The 6,214-nt window shown below is 48.3% G+C and overlaps 1 long non-coding RNA gene and 1 other non-coding gene across 2 annotated transcripts; both read right to left on the bottom strand.

Annotated features, from left to right (window-relative positions):
• Window positions 1–3,038: 3,038 nt before the first annotated feature.
• TRNAG-UCC (transfer RNA glycine (anticodon UCC)) lies at window positions 3,039–3,110 on the bottom strand. The gene has a single exon. It is a non-coding gene; the product is annotated as a tRNA-Gly (tRNA).
• Window positions 3,111–4,112: 1,002 nt separating this feature from the next.
• LOC139837643 (uncharacterized) lies at window positions 4,113–5,043 on the bottom strand. Its single transcript, XR_011754234.1, has 3 exons — window positions 4,937–5,043; window positions 4,752–4,856; window positions 4,113–4,650 (listed from the first exon to the last, which is right to left on the bottom strand). It is a non-coding gene; the product is annotated as an uncharacterized lncRNA (long non-coding RNA).
• Window positions 5,044–6,214: the final 1,171 nt, after the last annotated feature.

Below are 6,214 nucleotides of genomic sequence, written 5' to 3' on the forward strand. Positions count from 1 at the left end.
GGTGTACACCTCAGAATGGGAGTGTGGGAGGGTAGGAACAACAGGGAGCTCCTCGCCACCGATCTGGTCGGTGGCTGTTCGGCACCGCACACCCTCCCACGATCCAGGTAATTTAATCGGCCGCGGCCCATTACGTCAGGTGAGTTTCTTTTTTCTTTTTCTTCCTAATTTTCTGTTTTTTCTTTTCTGTTTATATTTTCGTTTTTTAAAATCTAACCGTTTTAAAAACTTTTTTCGACAAAAAGTTTTTCATAAAATTTGAACAGTTTTCTGAAACCAAAATAGTTTTTAAATTTGAACATTTTTTGGATTTGAATATTTTCAAAATTTCAAATTTGAACAATTTTTTAACTCGAACAATTTTCAAAATTGAACGTTTTTAAAATATGAACAAATTTCGAATTTGAATGCTTTTTCAATTTGAACAATTTTCATATTTGAACAATTTTCAAATTTTCAAATTTGAATGGTTTTCGAATTTGAAAGGTTTTCAGATTTGAACGGTTTTCAAATTTGAACATTTTCTCAATTTAAACAATTTTTAAAAATTAAAATTTTCGAATCTAAAAAAATACAAACAAAACCGAAAACAGAAAAAAGAAAAGAAACCAGAAAAAAACCAGAAAAAAAGAAAAAAATGAACTGCTACAGGCCAAATAGCCACAAATGGGCCTGGCCCATACCCGACCAAGGAGTGTGCGGTGGCCGGTAGCCACCGACATGGTCGGTGTATAGGTTTTGCCGGAACAACACACCTTTGTACTGGTGAAAATGCCAGACTAGGGGTCTGTTCGGTTTCAGAACCGGATGGAACGGAATGGAATCAAGTCGTTCCTCAGGGCGATTCCTGCGTTCGGTTCTGGGATGGAACGGAACCAACGCGTTCCTCAAAAGGGAATATTCTCTGTAGATCCGGAACGAGCCCGTCCGGCCGATTCGGTGGAACGAAGTGGAACAGGCTCTATTATGGTGCAAATCACTTCTTCCCCGCGAGCCGCGACCTCCTCTCTCTCCCCTCTCTCGAGCTCATGCGCGCCGGCGGGCCGCCCCTCACCGCCGCCCTCCGCCCTCCGCCATGCTCGCCGCCCTCCGCCATGCTCGCCGCCCTCCGCCACCCTCGCCTCCTTCCCCGGCGATGCTGCGGCGCGGCATCCTCACCGCCGCCCTCCGCCCTCTCGCCATGCCCGCCGCCCTCCGCCACCCTCGCCTCCTTCCCGGCCCCGCCTCCTCCATCGACGGGAGTTCCTCCTCTCGCTCCGACGGTCGGCCGACGCGGGCGGGGCGTGGAAGGTCGCCGGGCGCGGGCGGGCCGAAGGTCGGAGGTCGCAGGGCGCGGGCGGGCGAAGGTCGCCGGGCGCGGAGGTCACCGGGCGCGGGCGTGGTGCGACCTTGCTCCTCTCCTGTGGTCTAAAATTGGATGTTTAGACTAATTAGATTAAATTAGGGTCTAATTAATTGGGTGTTTAGACTAATTAGATTCCATTCCATTCCACATCTTCTGAAATCAACCGAACACCTAGATGAAATGGGATGGGATGAGATGGAATGGAATGGAACCATTCCATTCCATTCCACTTCATCCAAAAACCGAACAGACCCTAGATCCACCGAAGTAAAACTGAACCGGGTTCGGTCTGCGCCATTACCGTTGGGCGTTGGCAAGCAATCTCGGCCCAGTATTGAAGTGAAATCGAAAGCGTACTTTGCAGTCTCCATCCAGGTGGACAGCTGAGCCCAACAAAGTTGCATCCAAAAGTGATACGAGAGAAAAATGATCAGATGATCAAAGTCCTCTAGAAAACGGGTATCACTGCGGGAAGGCCTCCTCACGCGAGCGAACCGCGCTCTGCTCGACATGTGTTAGCTAGGGAAGAGCCCCGCGCGAGCAACCATCCAAGGCAGCCACGCGACGTATTCCACCGAGTTCAGCGCTGTACTCCGCGCGAGTACGCGCGAGTCAGCCACGCCCCGCGCGAACGAGTACGACGCGCGCGTACAAACCTATGTAAAATACACCCCTGCATGAGTACAACCCGCGTAGGTACAATCGCACATACGGGTAGGTACGGTCGTGCACACGGGCAGATACAGTCGTGCACACGTGTAAGTACAGTGGCGACAAAGAACGAGTACAAATCTGACAAGACACGGGTAGATCTGATCGTGCACACGGACAGATCGCAAGACACGAGTAAAAGATCTGATGGCGCACACGAACGACTACAAGGACAGTCGCGCACACGGGTAGGTACAATCGCGCACACGGCAGGTCTGATCAGCGCACACGAATAAGTCTGATCGCACACGAGACAAGCGATCATGACACGAACGAGTACAGGTACAGTCGTCCACATAAGACAGGTACAGTCGCGCCCACGAACGAGTACACATACAGTTGCTCACAAGAGTAAAGGGAAAAATGCACCAAAAACATTCAAAACAGAAGTACTTATCAGTTCATGCACGGGTACAGTTAGATACACAAAACGAGTACAAACATAGTATTATAGGATGTACGAAAAAAAAGTATCTCGAAACCTATCAACATGGCATCTAGTTTTAAAGATCTCGACGAGAGGATCTCAAAAGTGAAAACGGTTCGTAATTTGGACTTACGGTTCTCAAGATATTTCATTTTGAAAAAACGAATCTAGAAGAAAAAGGGAAAAACTGACATAACCCAGTCTTCTCTCTCCTTCCCATCCCCACCTTGCTTCCCATTGCGACACGTGGCGAGCAGGGAGACCACTTCACAGGGATTTTCTGGCACCACAGCGCGCCACTTGTCGCGCGCGGAGCGAGTTGCCTTCCCTTCGCGGAGATCGGCCTTTTTTTAACGATTTCGCTAGAAAACCAAACAGGATGATGAACGATAATCAGCTGTAAGAAAAAGAATTCAGATTTTTGGATAAATCTCGTTTTTCGTCGATTGAACAGCGAAGCAGATGAAGAGGCCACAAAGGCAACTGAGACCTGCCCATGCAAAAACAACAAAATGATGATTGCATAATTAAACGAGCTAATTAGGCAGAAAAAAATGCGTCTGCCGGGAGTCGAACCCGGGTCTATTGCTTGGAAGGCAATTATCCTAACCGTTGGACTACAGACGCTGTTATGGTAAAAATTAAGACCTACACTTAAAGTCCCGGGTTGCGGCAGCGCCCGTCGAGCCCGAGCACGGTCCCTGCGCAGCGCAGGCGCGTGCCGCCAAGCTGCAAGGAGACGTGAGATGCAGGGTGTTCGTCGTAGCCTAGCGGCGGAAGCGACCAAGCCCCCCGGTTCTGTGCCGATCCGTGCGCGACAGACGGCAAAGGGAAGCCAACATGGCTGCAAGAATCCGACGATCTGCTAGGGGCCACGCCAAGCGGGCCGGAACTTCGTTGCGTGACGCATGCGCGGGGAGGCTGGACTGGAGGCTGGGGAAGCGGCCTTCCTTCACGGGCGCTTTGCCTGCTCGGCGTCGGCGCCGGCGGGCCACCCGTTCTGATGGAACCGGGGAAGTAGCTACTGCTCGTCGGCGCTTTGCTTGCTCGTGCTGGATCCTAGCCCGGCCGGCTCTTCATCATTCTCTCTCTGCTAGTCCCGTAGGTTATCATGCAGCCGGATGACACGCATGCTGGATCCGGCGTGGACTGCCGGAGATGTTGTGGCGGCGGTTCGGTCGACTTTCGACGGCCTAACCCTGTGTAGGAGGAGGAGAGACGCCGAGGGGAAACCCTTGCCCGTTTGGGCCATGACGGCGACGTCCGCGTACGCCGTCCCCTTCTTGAAGGCGTCATGGGGCTTCTCTCCTTCTTCCTACTATCTCCGGGTGAAAACCCAAGATCCTCGGATCGGGCGGTGGCGGCACTCCGGTGTCGCGATCTTCTTGAAGACATCGTCTTGGAGTCCACAACATGTAGCTCTCCGAAGGTTGTGTGGCAAAGGTGGCTTCGTTTGGCGATCTTCGGCAAGGCTTGCTACGTCCCCTTCCCTGCACTAGTAGAAAATCTCTCATCAGTACCGGTTCCAGAGGGGCTTTAGTACCGGTTGAGCAACCGGTATTAATTATCCGGCACTAAAGGCCCCTCCCTTTTGTACCGGTTGCTTACGAACCGGTATAAAAGGCCCTCCACGTGGGCCACCAGGAGAGCTCAGGGCCAAGGAGCTTTGGTACCGGTTGGTAATACGAACCGGTACCAAAGGTTCCCACCCGCGGCAGGGAATTTGCCCAAATCTCTGCCGCGGCAGAGAATTGGTTTTTTAGGGTTTTTGGAGGGGTTTAGGGATATCGGTTTGTTTCATATCGCGTCGATGCACCAGAAACGCGTTTGGGTTTAGGTAGTACATGAAGATCAAGATGATGCATAGCAAGTTGGTGCATATAATATAACACACATGTTATTGCATAAGATCGCAAATTAAGTAGCACTATGCATGAAGATCGATCTTCATGCATAGTGGTACTCTCCGAGGCGTACTCTATATATGTCTATTACATGTAGCATAGTGGTACTCTTCGAGTCAACTATATATGTAACATGTACATCTTCATTCATAGTGGTACTCTGCGAGTGGTGGTATGACGTCCCGAAGGAAAAATCCCGCCAATTCCTCGCCTATTGCTATGAAGCGGTCATCGATTGAGAGCTTGTTCCGCTTTCTTGCCAACTATAAAAGAATAAGATACAAATGAATACATGAAACAACTATTACTGAAACTCAGCACAACTTATGATAACAAAACAAATTTGTGAAGATTGTTTTTGTACCTCTTTATTTCTTTCATTATTCGTTCTCTCGCTGACAATTCTGCGGATGTACTCGCAAACGAAGAATCCACAGAGATCGGTCCCCGGAGGTTGTTGCGGGCATTTCTTTACAAGAATATAATTCAATCAAACAATAGTCAAGTATGATAATTAAAAGGTGTGTGGACCTAGGTAGTACTACTTACTTTCGCACGCCATCGCAGCTTCGGTGTCCATTCACGGGACGTATCTTCCTTGATGAAAGTTTGCCATACGCTGCTCGACAAAAGAAAATGCATAAAAGAGTCATCAATTAGTTCAAAGCAGGAAATTAACGAAACAAACCGATAAGAATTAAAATTACCTTCTGAGCATTAAAAAACAAGACACGTATAGATCCTTTTTTTTTTTGCTTAGTGAGTCCAAGACTTCAACTTCTCCAATTTCCAAATTGATGACGAGAAGAATAAAGTGAAACCTACGCACGTTTCAATATGTAGTGTCATATATATAAGTCATTAGTTAAAATTTTGACATACGGTGAGCAAAATATAATGTGTTATAAGACAGTAAGACTCACTCGAAGTTGTAAGGCCAAAGTATTAGCTTTTTGTCACGTTGTCGCTTCAAAAACCTTAGCAAAGTCTGCGGTGTATCCTTGTTATAGAGGGGATTCTCTATGGTTTTAACATGCATTGTGTGCGGGTCAATGAACCCAATGTCTGTGATATCGTCCCTTTTGCATTCGAGCATCTTCGATCTGCATAATATAGCGTACAAAAGATTATAATCTGCAGACAATGAACGACTTCTCAAATTAAATAAATAAATCACTTACAGACAATAGCAACTGATGATTGATTTGTCGAGGGCCCGGAGATTGTATAACTGAAAGAGTTCGGCGAAGTCAACGTTCACACAGTACTCCTGGAAGTAGTGCTCTTCCCTAACTCGCACCATGATAGTCTCAATCCCTTCCTTTGAGGCCTTAAGGTACCACGAATGCAAGTTACGCATACATGTTGGTACCTTCCTGAGATTCTCGACCAAATCTTTCCCTTGAACAAACTGATATGCTCGTTCAGCTAAGGCGTAATCAGTTGCGTCTTGTCGAGAACTTTGAACGGTCTTCCCGTCAAACACCTTGAGAGGGGCGACCGATTGAACGGGTTGTTGTCCGAGCTGGTAGACACTGTGTATCCCTTTTATCTCCCTGATACCCGATTGAACGGGTTTTGTCGCCTCGATCATCTTGTCATACGACCTTTCAATAGAACGCGCATAGTCAGATGGCGGCGATGGTACAGGGTCATATAGATTGTCAACGGTACGCACAACTTTCACCGGATCTAGTGTCTTCTCGAAAGGTATCTCTGGCACTTTCGGTGCAAACCATTTCTTCAACTCGGCCTGAACGGCCTCCGCGTTTTCCTCTGGAGTTTTTTCCCAAGGTAACTTCTCAGTAGGCGGCAGTTGTTTCTCCT

The sequence above is a fragment of the Lolium perenne genome, chromosome 3 (assembly GCF_019359855.2).
Source record: "Lolium perenne isolate Kyuss_39 chromosome 3, Kyuss_2.0, whole genome shotgun sequence".
Classification (NCBI taxonomy): Eukaryota; Viridiplantae; Streptophyta; class Magnoliopsida; order Poales; family Poaceae; genus Lolium; species Lolium perenne.